Source organism: Scylla paramamosain, chromosome 31, assembly GCF_035594125.1.
Source record: "Scylla paramamosain isolate STU-SP2022 chromosome 31, ASM3559412v1, whole genome shotgun sequence".
In the NCBI taxonomy this organism is placed as follows: Eukaryota; Metazoa; Arthropoda; class Malacostraca; order Decapoda; family Portunidae; genus Scylla; species Scylla paramamosain.
In genome coordinates this window covers 16,952,285-16,968,253 of record NC_087181.1, presented here as the reverse complement: position 1 = coordinate 16,968,253, position 15,969 = coordinate 16,952,285, and the positions used below count along the sequence as shown (strand labels likewise).

The 15,969-nt window shown below is 37.9% G+C and overlaps 1 protein-coding gene across 5 annotated transcripts in view; it reads right to left on the bottom strand.

Moving 5' to 3' along the window:
* Positions 1 to 7,373, bottom strand: part of LOC135088752 (oxytocin receptor-like) — an 83,556-nt gene extending 76,183 nt beyond the window's left edge. For 4 of the 5 annotated variants that reach the window (XR_010261105.1, XR_010261102.1, XR_010261101.1 and 1 more), the window contains exons 1-2: positions 7,152 to 7,310; positions 3,374 to 3,563 (exon numbers count right to left, since the gene is read on the bottom strand). The gene's annotated coding sequence lies outside the window, so the exon portion shown is untranslated. Of the gene's footprint in view, positions 1 to 3,373; positions 3,564 to 7,151 lie in introns of all 5 variants that reach the window. The other variant, XR_010261103.1, reaches the window with a different exon arrangement.
* Positions 7,374 to 15,969: the final 8,596 nt, after the last annotated feature.

Here is a 15,969-nt window from a genome sequence, read left to right as displayed (position 1 = left end):
AATCTAGCGCTTTACACCTTTCCTTTCAGGCATCTAAGTTCCTATTAACACCCTCATAGTAATTTAATCCTTTAATTTCTATATAGACGACTGTTATAAAGGTTAGGAGTCAAAGGTAAGAGATTGGTTCAATAATCGAGTTCTTTATACATTTAATTTCTACGCATTCAACTAACGATATTAAGAACCAATAATAATGTTATCCTATTAAGTTTCACATGACCGACTTATTTTAAAGACCAGGAGTGGAAAAATAAATGGATTCACTAATATAATACCTTTCAATCAGAGATAAATAATCCTTTCAGCTTTCATATACATCAGTAAATATGAGTGTCCAAGTGGCAGAAGATAGTGAATTTATTATGTAAGAAGAAGGCAGCTTTTTCGTCTTTTTTTTCCATCAAGTCGTGACGCCGCATCAGTTGTGGGTGGCTGCAAGGTTAACTTTTATAAAACGTGTTGCGACAGAAGAATGTGATGAAGGACACGAGGCTATGATTTTCCTCCATACTACACAACAACAACAATAAATAATAATAATAATAATTATAATAATACACAACATCAACACCACCATCGGCTCCAACATCAACAACAATAATTAACAATAGCAATAACAATGGTCACTATATAGGTATTTCTTATATTAACCCTCTCCCCCCAAAAAAAAAACAATAATAATAACAATAGCTATAGTAATGGTCAATATATAACCCTCTCCCCCAGTATAAGGAAAGTACAGACGGTAATCTATAGAAGTGTCCCCAAAAAAATTACAAGCGCTTCTAAAATAAATTAGTGTAATGAAAGCAAATATTTCATGCCCATTTCTTTGGTTCACTTTCCAACACAACACCTTCCTCCCGAGGCACAGATTTATTTGGCTTTCACACATCAATTCAGTGTTTCGATGTGTTTGTTGTGGTTATGCTCCAGTTTGAGGCAATACAAATGGGACGCTCCGGCCTATACAGTGGGAGGCGGTAGTGTGAGGCCCTTGGGGGAGGAGAAAGCCATCACGAACCCTCTTAAACTAGTTACGCCATCTACACTACCATTGTCTAATCCGGCGGTGAAAAAGAGACTTGATAAAATACCAAACAATCGATCTGAAAGGAGTGGAAAAGTCGTGTAATGCTACAAAGATAGAAGCCCCAAAACTCTGCTTGAGGTTGATACAGTGGCAAGGAGGAAGCCATCACCAGTCCTCCTGAATCAGTTACGCTATCTACGCTACCATTGACTAACCCCGCAGTAAAGGAGGGACTTGTGTAATGCCCCAAAGGTAAAACCCCCACAACTCCGCTTCTCCAATCTTGTGCACTTCTTGCTTGACTGGTAACTTGGCAGGCTTCCACGTTTGGGTCCTGGGGTTGGATTCACTGAACGACATTTTCCTCCTGTTCAGGTTTATTCGAGCTTCCTCATTAATAGCTTAAAATTTAAATGTATTCCGTATGTTGTGGTTACGCCTTAGTTTGAGATAATGATTGTAGGAAGGCCTTGGTTTGAGACTTTTTTTTATGTAAGAGGGTTCTGGCCAAGGGCAACAAAAATGCAGAAAGAGGTCCAGCAAAGATGTCATTCCCAAAAGAGAGTTGTCAAAACGAATATAAATAATTACGAGAATAGTCTTGCAACAGTTACATTCATGACATAGCAAAGTAAGCCACCACATTTCTCAAGTAAAAATGGTACGAGCAAATTATGTAGGATTATTGAAATACACAATGAAATTACATTCACTTTTATTAGTGTACAGTTTATGGTTCAAATGTAAATCAGAATCTGAATTTTGAAACAACATTCACTCATCAGGATTACTTCCGAAGATCACAGAGATGATCAGTCACGTTTTCCTCACTACTGATGCAGCATCCTTGTTAAACTCTCGCCAGAATCATAAAAAACACATCTGGAAATCCCAATAGCTTTCACAAGAGTCGGGTTTTTCCTAATGATAATGCAAACTCCTTGTTAGACTGTCATTAGCATCAAGAAAACATCCTTGGAAATCCCAGTAGTTTTCAGTACACACGGGCTTTCCCCACTGATTATGCGGACTCCTTACCACTCCTTATTAAACTATCACGTCTGATCATACAAACACCCTACGACCCCTCAGTAACTCCCAGCATATCCTGTTAAAAGAAGTCTGTTAAAACGTCCGATTGTTTAAGAATGAGGTCCCACTTTCCTTTAGTCTCGGCGAACAAGTCAGACCACATATGAATGGCTGTAAGATACACAAAACCAGATTAACAAGAGGAAAGAAAAAAAAAAAAAAAAAAAACAGACAAAACCAGTTTAAGGGGAGAGAAAAAAAAAATCATAAATAAAGTTGCAAATGAGAAGGACAGACCCAACAACAGCGTAAGTGCACTAACGCGAGATAGTTTCAAGAGGAGGTTGGATAAAACAGAGGCTCATGACAGTAAGCTTTAAGTGTCCAAGTGTGCTACCAACTACAACAACAACAACAACAATAACGGTGTAAACTGACACATAACACAAATGAATAAATAAATAAATAAATAAATAAATAAATAAATAAAAGCATAATAACCTAACCTCTAGTTTAAGGTCGACTTGTCAACTTATATCACTCAAGCTCGCAAGGAAATCAGCTTAATACCAACAGGTGTTCTTTACCTTTGCCAAATTAATATCTCTCATTGGTCCACTACTAACCACGACGCCAGTCACCACACCGCTTACTGGAAATTTAACTTCACAAATTTCGAAACTCATCTTTAACACTTTTTAACACGTTTTCTCGTGTTTTACTCATATGTATTACTCATATTTACCCCATTTTTAAGTCAATTTCTTTCCTAAGTTTAATAAATTATATTTTTTTCCTAATTTTTTACTAATTTCGAGATAATTTTAATTTTTTTAGTTTTCTTTTTTTTACTTTTACTTATTTCAAACTCACCTTTTTTTCTCATTTTCATTTTTTTCACTCATTTTTTTCCTGTATTAATTTAACATGCAAACTCTGGAGCTCTGCCTTTTTTTTTTTTTCACCTTCCTATGACATGAACTATTTCCAGCGCAGATACTCCGCGCTGGAAGTATACACGTCTCTGGAGTTGAACTAGCCAGGGCGATTGGAAAATTCTCTATTTTTTCTTTCCTTAACTTTTTTGGGGGAAGGAAACGGCATTTAAATAGACCTGTTCTTTCTTATTTTGCATGATTTTTGGTCAGTCTCTTTAAAACATAACAACAAATACACCAGTAGTAGTAGTAGTAGTAGTAGTAGTAGTAGTAGTAGTAGCAACAAGAGAAACAATAACAATACCAACGACGACAACAACAAATAATAATAAAAAATAATAATAATAATGTCATGGAATATACTCACCTTATTTGTGTTGGAGTGAACTCGCCTGTCTCCACATTCCAGTCTTATTCCAGTTTTAACAATTCAGTCTTAACATTCCAGTCTTGATTCCACTCTTAACAATCCAGTCTTGATTCCAGCCTTAACAATCCAAATCCAGTTCGAGGGTGTCCATCACAAGTAACATTTCATCATTTTCGAAAGCATCTCACTACGAAAATATTCAGAACACTACATTAGTGTATTAAATTTCCACGCATTTTGATATGGATGTATCTTGATTTTAGCATTATCAATTATTATTATTTTTTTTTTCTTCTTTCATTATTACAAGCCTAGGAATTCACTAAATCATCTCACCATTTGTTGCATGCGCTTGTCAAGAACATCTTTATATTTCATAGATTAGTCTTTGCACTGTTCATGACAACATCGCATTACTATATTTAAATATTATTAATTCATTAGACACACGATTTTTCATCTTTCCTTTTTTTCCTTATTTTTATTTATTTATTTTTTTTTTACTTCTGTCAAGGCACGCGTACACTTTTATTTCTTTCTCACATGGATATTTTTTATGTTAAATATTGTCAGCGAAATACTGCTGTCACTTATCTCAGTAACGTTTATATATATATATATATATATATATATATATATATATATATATATATATATATATATATATATATATATATATATATATATATATATATATATATATATATACACATATCACAGCACTTGTTTGTATTAAACGCTACTTTTCTTCGTTCGCTCTTTTCTTAACACCTGGATTCACTGACTCATTTATATGAATCTACCATTTCATGAACACAGCTTTCATTTTTTTTTAATCTATACTGCTTTTAAGCCTTTATGAATAGATACCACGAACTTAGAGTATGAATGTGTGTGTACGAGTGTGTGGTGCTTTGTCTGGGCCACCCCATCTGGGATTGCCGGCCTGATACATAAAAAGATAATCAGTTATGATAAAAGACTGTAATTCTGAAAAATGTATGAAAACAAAGTAGTAAACCATACAATGAAGTAAACTGCATTGGTAATGTATAAACTGTAGAGCTGAGTTTCGTTATGATCGCCTTTAGTGTTCTTCTAACATGACACCATTATTGCAAAATTCAGTAATAGAAAAATAGACAACACGGATTTAGGAGCCTCATTTATAATAACATTGAATGACTTTATATTTTTCTATGATCGGATTGAATCATGTAATTCCTATTATTCTTAGTAATTTTTTTTTTTTCAGTATCATGGAAATTGTAGATGTGAAAGTAACGTATAGTAAGGTAATAATAATAATAATAATAATAATGATAATAATAATGATAATAATAATAATAATAATAATAATAATAATAATAACAATAATAACAGTAGTAATAAAATTAATAATAATAATAATAATAATAATAATAATAATAATAATAATAATAATAATAATGATAATAATAATAATAATTATAATGATACAATTACGAGGTTTTTGATATGTCAGCAGCATGCAATAACGTATTTACTCAAAAATCTTGCTTTTATGATACAGTAGGTGCTTTTTTCTTACATATAATAATTATTGTACAAAACATGAGTAAATAAAAAAAGTCGGCCGCTTGAATGTGAGTAGCACATCACTGCTTTACGTTCATTACTATTGTTTTATTTTAACTTTTCAATTTATCTTACTGTTTTACTTGTTTATTTTTCACTATTTTTTTTTTATTCTCTTATTTATTTATTTCTTGTTATGTAGGTGTGTGATGGATGAACTCCAGGTGCAGGCAAAAATATTAATTTAATACACAGAAGCTGAGACTCCATGACTCAAAAAAAGCAAAAATAAAGCAGAAACTAATTATGTTTTGTACATAACGAGATGGAAACACTATTTGTGATGAATATATTACAACGTTATACGTCATCATAATAATCAAATAGAACTCAGGGCTGCATGGATTAATTAATACGCATTTTTGCTCCATGCCAAAAACAGTAACTTACAAGGCTGTTTGTTTGTATGGATACTTGACTCGCTTCTGAATTTACTATCAATTATAGATCCAATACGTTCCACTCATATTTAACTCGTCTTCTTTCTACAAGTTTAGATTTACGTTTTATCATTTCACTTGTTATCTTATCTCTTATTAATTATCGTGCACTTTCATCCACACAGGAGTAATCACCTAATGCTTCGTTGATTAAACGGTTTGTATCGATATTCGTTTTCTTATTGAGCTGGTAACACAGATATTTAACACAAACAACCCGCACATTCTCCTGACAAGATCAAACGAAAGTGATCGCACCGCGAGGCGTCTGCCTGTCCAGAGGCGAAGCTCCTAACACTTTCACGGTCTAATCACCGGGAAGCAGCCGCAGCACTCACAGGAGTAGAGTTCACAAAAAGATAAAAATAAATAAATAGATAAATAAATAAAATGGGGATGTAAAGGCGTTAAAGGCGGTGACAGTTGTTGCTAGAAATTCATTTTAATCTAATCATGTAACGTATTATATGAAAGAAAACCAAAAATTCATGAATGAAAAAAAAAAAAAAATCTCATGACATGTCGCATCTTCAGAGCCTATCAAACATTCACAAAGTGAGAGGAACACAAAACTGAGTCAGTGAGCTCAGTCGACATGTGTAACGTGTGGCTGTCGGCCAAAATTTGTACAAACGCAGGTTGCTCGGTGCACTGCGCAGTTCCACCGATCGTGTACGTATGTATGGGGCTTTTTACGAGCTTACAGCGTGTGTTGTCCAACACCATTCTGTGTGTGTGTGTGTGTGTGTGTGTGTATGTGTAATAGTTCCAGGTACTTCCTCATGACATACTACGTATGAATGGGAGAATGCATTTTCACGACAGTGTTCTATCTAGTTGAAACTAAACTAAAGTAGATAAACTAAAGTAGATATAAAGTATAGCTGAGAAATCGTGCACACATTTCACTAACTTGTAAGCCTGATATCACATATAAGCAAACGTAACCACCCAAGATAAGTACCTATCATTTGATTTTGTCCTTTTCTAGGCTGTTGGTACTAATACTACACTAGTTTTCCTATTAGGCTAATAACTAAATGATATTTTACGTGTTTCTACATCACACACACACACACACACACACACACACAATGTTTCATCTTTTCACATAGCATAACCCAGACTTGATATTCCCTTTCACCCCAGAACAACTAAGTAATACTAGGCTGTTTGTTTTGTCACTTGCTTCTAAAAATACTAGGTTGTTTCTTTTGTCACCTGCCTCCAAGTCTGTTACATACACAAGCTTCATCACCTCACACGAAAATTACTTAATTGTATACTTTGCAATGCTATTTGTATCGATACGTCATTCGCTTTCTGGAGTGAGCCTTTAGGATTGATGCTTTCGCACTAGGCTTCTAACAATGATGTTTTCGGGATTATCTTTTAACAATAGAAATTACTAATTTCTAGGTCAACTACGAAACACACATGGTTCTCCATTTTACAGGAGAATCACGTAATTTTATCGAGAGTGGCCTTGTCAATAGTGAACGCATGTAGTCTGCTCGCAATTATATTTAACTAGTTTTCTAGATCTCTAGGCTGTAAACACTGACATTTCATTTGTTTCTAAGTATAGTATCGCACACACATAAACTTCATCCCCTCACAAGAACATTAATTAATTTCATCCTTTCCTTTCACCCAGGAAGCACCATGGGACAACACAAAGAAGCACTGAATCACAGGTAGTAAGTCAACTACGTCACCTCAAGAGAACGCAGCCATGTTTCCGAAGCTTATCCTCACGAGCCTCCTCCTCGCCCTCGCCTTCCTCTCGGCCTCAGCTCAGGATTTCAGTAGGTTATCGGCCAGTAATTACCTCACGGCCTTCAAGCGAGGATGGAAGGACCAGCAACATCCTCTCAGACACCGCGGGATGCACTGGAATGGGATGCGCAGCAGTGACTTTACGAAATGGTATTCAGGTTTCGAACACTCGAAGATGAAGCGTCGACACGGTGGCAAGTTGACTCCGTAAGTATACACCATGTTTTCTTTGTCTTTATGGCTCTTTCTCTCTCTCTCTCTCTCTCTCTCTCTCTCTCTCTCTCTCTCTCTCTCATTTTGATGGACAGGAGTTCAACCCTTTAACTGGTGATATGTAGTATTTCGTTTATTAATTCAATGGAGTAACTCTAGAATGTTTCACTGATCTTTATAGAAATACACACTGTAGGTAGCTGAGTAAGAGGCACGATTTTTCTTCATATTGTAATTTTATCTCAGAGCCAGCAGCAGAGGCAGTTTATTGCTTCATGTTTGCCTGTGAGCCTGAGATGAGACGAGTAGTTCCGGATTGCCAGGCGATAGTTTCACAAGTTCATGGTTTAAAATTCACGTCGACTTATTTTGCCGAGAGGATTTTGCGCGTGATACTTAAATGATGGATAATATCACTTTGAATGTAGGAGGATAGCAGTTTAGCCTCAACCTCTGATAGTGAATAACTGCTAAAAACAATTGATACTCGTATATAAATGCCAAGCTGTTATTGTACTAAACCTGATTTTACATCACATCAGCAAAGCACTGCACAAGAAAAATCTGTTCATATGTCGTTAGTAATCTTCAAATATAGACTGACTTTAATTGTATATCAAGTTAATATTAAACCAGTATAACCTGATCCTATGAAATCTACAACCTAATCGTATGTAAAATCAAATTAGTATTCTACCATAATAGCCTGATTTTATGAAAAATGTAATCTAATCGTTTGTAAAATCAATTAAGTATTGTACCCTAATAGCCTGATCTGTGAAATTAGCAACTTAACAGAAAATCAACTATTATGCATGATGTACTCTGATATTGTCTCGTCCAATGAAAGCAAGAGTTTGATCCTGAAATGATGAAAACTTTGATCTTATCCAAGATTAGTATCGAAAAAAAGAAAGAAAAAAAAAAAAAAACAGGGAAAGAAAAGAAAAGGAAGAAGAATCGTATTTGTACTCTTCTCACAACTACCCTCTTTCTCCACTGCTTCCCTACAGGCTACATAACGGTTATCCTGCACAACTTTCCATAACCAAGTGAGTCTTAGAGGCATCAGACGTGCCTGTGTTCCTGTATTGATGATCTTCTGTTCCGCATCTAATAACCATCTATATACCCTATAGGGAAGAGGTCACTTATTTCCATAATCTTCCTTAACCAAGTGAATCTTTACGCGTTATAGAACGTGCTTGTGTTTCTAATCCTTTGAATGTTGTAGCTTCTGCCTTTTTTCTTCTATTACTGCTGCCCTCAGGTGCTCCGATTTTATTTTTGTATTTATTTCCTTCTTTCTTTCCTCCTTTTTTCATGTAAGAAGGGTCTGGCCTAGGGCAACAAAAAAAAAAAAAGTTCCATTGAAGTTACCAACCCCCAAAGAGTGGGCAAAAAGAATTATCCAGAATTATGAAGAAAAGTGTCTTGAAACCTCCATCTTGAGATCTTGGGAGTCCACACCCGTCAATACTCTTGTCATCTGCGTCTTTTGTTTTACCCATCACCAGCGTCTTCATTTCCTCCCGCCTCCTCCACCTATTCATTCTTATGCGTCTTCTGTTACACCCATCACCCGCATGTCTTCCCTTAGTTCATCTATAAACATTCTTCCTTCTTTCTTCCTGGTGGGTCCACCTCCAGCATCCTCCATCCCACCTGCTCCTTATGTCTCGCCTGCTCATGGCCAGACACGTGCCTCGCCTCAGTTTCTGTTCAGGCTGCAACTCAGGGTTAAATGAAGAGTTGTGGATGTGGTGCAAGATTAGAGTATAATTTACAAACACGCCACTTACACCAGTGAAAACTATCGAATCACTGCAGAATATTGTAGCACTCATGTTTTAATTTATGTTTTGTGAAATCGTATACTGGAGTGTTATTCTGATGAAATGCTTGTCACATTGCATTGCTGCTCGTAGTAAAAAAAAAAAAAAAATTACTACAATAACCGCTACATATTCGAAAAACTGCCTTCCTTTCATTTCAGGGTATTCTGTTTAAATATATGTGTGTTTTGAATTAAAAGCTGTTTAAATATATGTGTGTTTTGAATTAAAAGCTGCGTATTTGTAGTCTGTTTTATTGTTAACGAAATATCAGACATGCTGCGACAGTCTGGTGTGTCACTGGCGGCGCCTGGCTTAAGCTTGTTACGTAACATCCTACAGTTGCCAACGCCAAGTTCCCTAATTAGTATAATAGCAATTTCCCAGGACTGTTAAGCTATAGAAAGCCGATACTTCTCTTATAGCTGAATCTGTTGACCTAGTTAAATAATTGAACTACTAAGATTGCAAGATACCAATACCTGGAAGGAGTTGTTTACTGAAACAGTATTGATCAAGTACCCAGTATCTCCTTGTGATCCTCCCATAGAAGCAGGTCAGGCAGCAACCAGCAGTCTGGAAAAGTCAACAGATAAGTAAAACGAAAATATGTTGGCTGGAGAAACAAACCCCATTACCTTGAATTCTTCCCCGTCACTCCCTTCACTTCCACTTACCCGTGCAGTGAACTAAGGCACTCAAAAATGGAAATAATATCCACCTTCTCCCACCGCCCATGATTTAGTCGCATAAAAATCGAGGAACCAGCAGTGAGTTGCCACTATAATTCTGTCTGAGTGAAGCACGGGGACCCAGGATTAGACTGCAGCTTTTTAAGTGGCCATGATTCGGTGCATTCTTTCGGCTGCGCGTAGGAATGTGGTGTTTTATGTTTGTTATATTACCGGACTATACTGTTTTAGGAATGACATTCAGAGAGAGAGAGAGAGAGAGAGAGAGTTAGACGTTTTTCTTTTCATACTGGTATAAAAATATCGTACCATAGCCTAATCCTAAGGAAATATGTATATAAATAGATAGGTAGGTAGATATGCACGTAAGTAGATGGTTAGATGGTCAAATAAGTTAGCAAATAGGCAAATATATGAATTATTTAAATTTATATGGATACATACTTAAACAGAGGTGTGTGTCTGTGTGTGTGTGTGTGTGTGTGTGTGCCAGTCGTGCTCCATATATTCAGTATCGACGTGTGTCACCTACATGATGAATGCTGTTGTTTTTCACGTGACTGGTTAAACCCCTGACGACTAAACCTTAAACCTCCACCCACCTCACCTGGCACATACCCGGCCCATTGCCATGACCACCACCACCATTACCAACCCGCCTCTTCCTCCTCCACCTCCCGAATCCCTTACATTCTCCTCACACCACTAACGTCATTACCTCCTCCTCCTCCTCCTCCTCCTACAACTAGTATTTTTTTAACAAGTCAGTTCTGCTATTACCTCCTCCGATCCCCCCTTTCCTCCTTCCTCCGGCACTCCTCTCTTCCTCCTCCCTCTCTTCCACCACCCTCTCTTCCTCCACCTCCCCTTGCCCTCTCCCCACCCTCCCAACACCCACTACCTACTCTAATTACTTTTTCACCACAAATTCTGGTATTACCTCCTCCTATCACCCTCTCCTCCTCCCACCTTACCAATACCTTCTCCTCCCACTCCGCCTCCCCCTCTCTGATCATGGGAGTGTGCGGGGATGTACCAGGTGGGGGCAGGTGAGGTGGATGGAGGCTTAAGATTTATTCATTAAGGGAATTTAATCAATTAATCAATCTCAGGAAAATAGCTGCATTCATCAGGAAGGCGCTGCTGATTATATGGAGCAGGACTGGCACACACACACACACACACACACACACAGAGAGAGAGAGAGAGAGAGAGAGAGAGAGAGAGAGAGAGAGAGAGAGAGAAACATTAAAAAATATTAACAAACATTACAAACATTAAAATTCTTGAGCTGTCCTGTCACTTGCAATCATCACAACTTTATTTCGTACTTGCTTCACACACACACACACACACACACACACACACACACACACACGAAAGAAAGAAAGAAAGAAAGAAAGAAAGAAAAACGAGGAAAACGAGAAGCTATTGGCGGTGGTGATGGTGGTGGTATTCCCATAGCCTCCTCCTCCTCCTCCTCCTCCTCCTCCTCCTCCTCGCGGCCCCTCGGTCAACATTGCCGGGCGCCATGACTTGCCTCGTCGTGGGCGTGTAAACAGCCCCGCCAGGATCCGTGCGTAAGTGGTGCAGCTTTAGGAATTTCCGAGGTCGTCACCAGGTGAAGCGTAGGGCCTGGCTGGTGGTGGCGGTGGTGGTGGTGGTTGAGAGATGGGTCGTGAAGTGCTTGTTTGCTGATCATCCTTCTCTTTCTCTTTTTTCTTGTTTTTTTTTTCTTTCTTTTATATTATTTCTTGTTTTCATTCATTCATTCATTCATTCATTCTGTTAATTTTGTCTTTTTCTTTTCTTTTTTTCGCCTGTTTTTTCTCTGTTTCTTGTTTCTCCTTCGTCATATTCTTGTGTTCATCATCATCATCATCGTCTTCTTCTTCTTCTTGTTCTTCTTCTTCTTTATAATCGCCTTGTTCATCATCATCATCATCATCACCATCACCATCACCATATTCATACTCTTTTCTTCTTCCTCCTCCTTTTCATTCTCCTCTTCCACACCACCACCACCATCTCCTCAATCTCCTTTCCTTGATTCCTTCCTCTCAGAAACGGTATGCTTCGCTCTCTCCCTCCCAGAAATATGAAACTTTGTACCACTCACATATAAGAAAAAAAGGAACATCAACCACTCCACATTTCAGGAACGTTTATTACACATCCTTCTTGCTGCAACGTTCCTCCAGCTTGACCTCCGTGGCGCCCCGTGAACAGCAGCGCGTAATCTGAGTAACAATGAGGCAGCGGGGAAAAAAAAGAGAGAAAGAAAGAAGAAATGAAAGAGTCATTTGAGTCAACAGAAAGGAGAGAGGAGATGAGATGGAGTGGAATCCTAACACACACACACACACACACACACACACACAGACAGACAGACACGTACACACACAACCTTGAAAGGGCAAAACAAACGTACAGAATCCAGGTAAGGGGTGTGTGTGTAGGACAGGTAAGGGGGAGGAGAAAGGTGGAGGTAAGGGGGAAGTTAATGAGTATGTTAACATTGCACTAGGTAAGTATGTCACCTGTAAAAAGGTAAGATAAGGGGGAGGGTGGCTATTAATAAAGGTGACAGCAGGAAGAGAACGGGTTTGGTAATAATGGTGCTGGTATATGAATGGTGGTGGTAAAAAAAGGAATGGTGGTAATAACAGTAGTAAGAATAGGAGTGATACGAACTTGTGATGACGTGTAATACTAATAATAACAATATTTCTCCATCTCCTTTTCCTCCTCTTCCTTCTCCTCTATCTCCTCTTCCTCCTTCTTTCTTTAATAACAACAATACTTGCACCACCACCACCACCACCTCTACTTGCATTATATTGCACTCCATAAACAGAAAACAAAGGAAAACCACCAGCACCTCCATAAATAGAATCCAAAAATAAAATAAACACAATACAGGCTGTCGTCCCAAAAACAGGGAGCAAAGTAGCCCTGAGCACCGGCTAGTTAATTAAGTGGAGAACAGTACAGAACAAGCCCCTCAAGCCTCACAAAGAACAGTTACTCAGCACCCTGCCTCGTCCATCCGTCGCCAGAGAGTAATTTGTTCGTATCTCGGGTTGCAGTGACTCATGATTGGAGGAGAGAATGCCGCGCTTGCCCTGGTTATCTTGTAGTCTTAGTTGTTGAAGGTCACTGTTTTTTTTGTTTTTTTGTTTTTTTTTACTTTCGTTCATGTTGTTGCCGAAATAGTTGATGTTGATATTGAGATTGGTCATTTAGTTTTTTTACAGTAATATTGAAGATGAATAATAATAAAGCCAGGTCCAGGAAACCCAAACTATAACAATGCCTGAAGATTTTCCTATGAACGATGTGTAGCACGGCACTTTTAGGTCATTGAAACTATATACTCAATTGTTTGCATAAGTATAATACGTTAGCGAGGTGGTTAGATCGCTAATTAGTTAATCAGTTTGTGAGGTTAGTTAATGAACTAAAAAGCTAGTTTGTCAATTGTCTACACAATCGATCATTTAATTATTTATTAATTTAGTCATTCAGCTGTTCACTTAAGTACTGAGTGAATCATTTAGCCATTCAATGAGATAAATCAGTCAGTCATTCATTTGAAAAGACAATCTGTATAGTCAGTCAGTCATTGACCTGGTTGATTAAAGAGACGCATTTAGTCAGTCAGTCAATCATTACACACCTACAATAAACATATAAGAGAGAGAGAGAGAGAGAGATCTACTGACCCCCCGACCGACTGACCACTCGCGCGCCAGACAGCCTAGCCAGCCCAGCCAGCCAGCGAGCCAGCCAGCCAGCCAGTGCGGGGTCATGGCGCCGCGCATCAAAGGGCAACGCAGGGGGTGAAAAACTGACAACACTGTGGGGCCTCAAGAACGCGAGTCCCCTTGTGTGGCGCCTGGCTGGGTGGAGCGGCCCCGGTTTGCCTTGCGCACAGTTAAGGGATTACGCTTATGTTTCCTGCCGGGGTCGGGTAAAAACAATTGGTAAACGCAAGAAGAATGATGAGGTGTGTTTCTCTCTTCCTCTCTTCCTCTGGGCTGACACGAGATGTTTGTTTATTTATTTATTTATTTTTTTTTAGGTTCTTCCCTTCCTTTAAATTGATAGGAGGTTCCATTTTTTTTTTCTTTTTTTTTTTTAGGTTCTCTTCCTTTAAGTCGAAATAAGGTGTTTTTGAGAGGGGGTTCTTTTTTGAAGTTCCTCCTTTCCTCTAAATTGTTCACGTGCCCTGCTTAAGACGGGAGGAAAGACATGGGATATTGCTTCATAAATATAATAACTAGGTAATATTCTTAAGGTACCTTCTCTAAGATAACTGTAGATGTATGAACGCAAATAGAATGAGAGTACTGTATGTGTGAATTTCCTTCCTCCCTCTGTCCTCTCCCTTGTGTGTAAAAGTGAAAATAGATGGAGATTCATAAACGTAAGTAGCATAATAAGATCTTGTTTATGAAGCTCCTCCCTATTAGATCCTCCATTTTTCTTGTCCGTAAAGAAAAAAAGAGATAATTAGACGCAAATGATATAATGACTGGGTTTGTTTTGAGGTGCTGCGGCTAGCATTAAATCACCTTCGCGTGTTTGGTGTCTATCAATTATTCCTCTCAATCATTCCTTGATACAGATCGTTCTTGTTCCCAATCATGCGTAAATTTAACCTCTTGGCTGCTTTTTGGTACATTTGTCATTAATCACAAGCCACTCCGAGATACTTGCTTTCGTCCTACAGCCGTGTTTAAGTATTATACGAACCATACACTGGAAAGCTCTTTTAATCCATCTTTTAATTCCTGTAGGTGCTGAAAGATCTTGTACTGTGCTGCAATGATGTGAGGTGTTGGATACCGCAATGAAACTGTTGAAGAAATTAGCATATAAAAGTAATTGTTAGGTTTGTTCTAAGGTTGTGTGTCCGTAACTAAATCCTCTACTCGTCCCTGTTCTTATTACAAATCCCTCGTGAAGGATAAACGTAAATATCAAAATAATAATGTTTATATTCAGGATTTGCGTCCATTGACAACTCTGCTTCTTGCTCTTAAGTCTTATTACAAATCTTTCGTGATTTATTTTCGTGTTTCCTGCTGTATATAAAACTATAAATATGAACTTAAATGCTAAAATATTCAGGTTTATATTCAGGTTTTGCGTCCACTAACAACTCTACTTCCTCTTCTGTCTTATTACAAATCTGTCGTGTTTTTTAATGTGCCTGAAACTGAAGAACACAGGATAAACATTAATGTAAATAGCAATGTGATGGGGTTTTCAGGGTCTGTGTCCGGTAACTGTTCTATGCACTTCTTTTTTAATACACTAGCTTCTTACAGTGGATGGAATTAGAAGAATGAAGAGTAAAGGTAAGGAGAAAAATATTGAAGTTTATACTAAAGTTTTATATCCGTTAACAGCTCTATTCCTTCGTTCTCGTTACAAAAAAAAATATCATATTTCTCGCGTTAAATTTTCGGCTTTCCCTTCATACATCTCTCCTTTCATTCTGTAAATTCTTGCTCATTTAAGCAGTCATTCAGTCAATTAGCCCTCCCTCACTTTCCCTTTCATACAAGTTGACTCACCCCTCACATCCTCACTTTCACCGCCTGCTAATCAAATAAAGAAGGGTTCGTATTGGAAGATCACGAAAAAGTAAGTTCATTTTGACTCAGTGCCAGGCAGACAGACGTGAACAGGTAATAGATTTCACTTCCGCCTTGTGTTCATTTACAGCTGTGTTTAGAAACTTCATTTGTCCTTTTACACTCTCTCTCTCTCTCTCTCTCTCTCTCTCTCTCTCTCTCTCTCTCTCTCTCTCTCTCTCTCTCTCTCTCTCTCTCTCTCTCTCTCTGTCTGTCGCGGTGTAGGTTTTTGTCACCTTGTCCATGAATGACGTGGGCGCCGTGCTGCCAATAGAGTTTATGAGCGAGGGGAAAAAAAAAGTGATATATCCAGAAAAAGAGCAGCATTCGTACCTGTATCTGCATCACACCTGCTCAATTTAGTATCGCGTC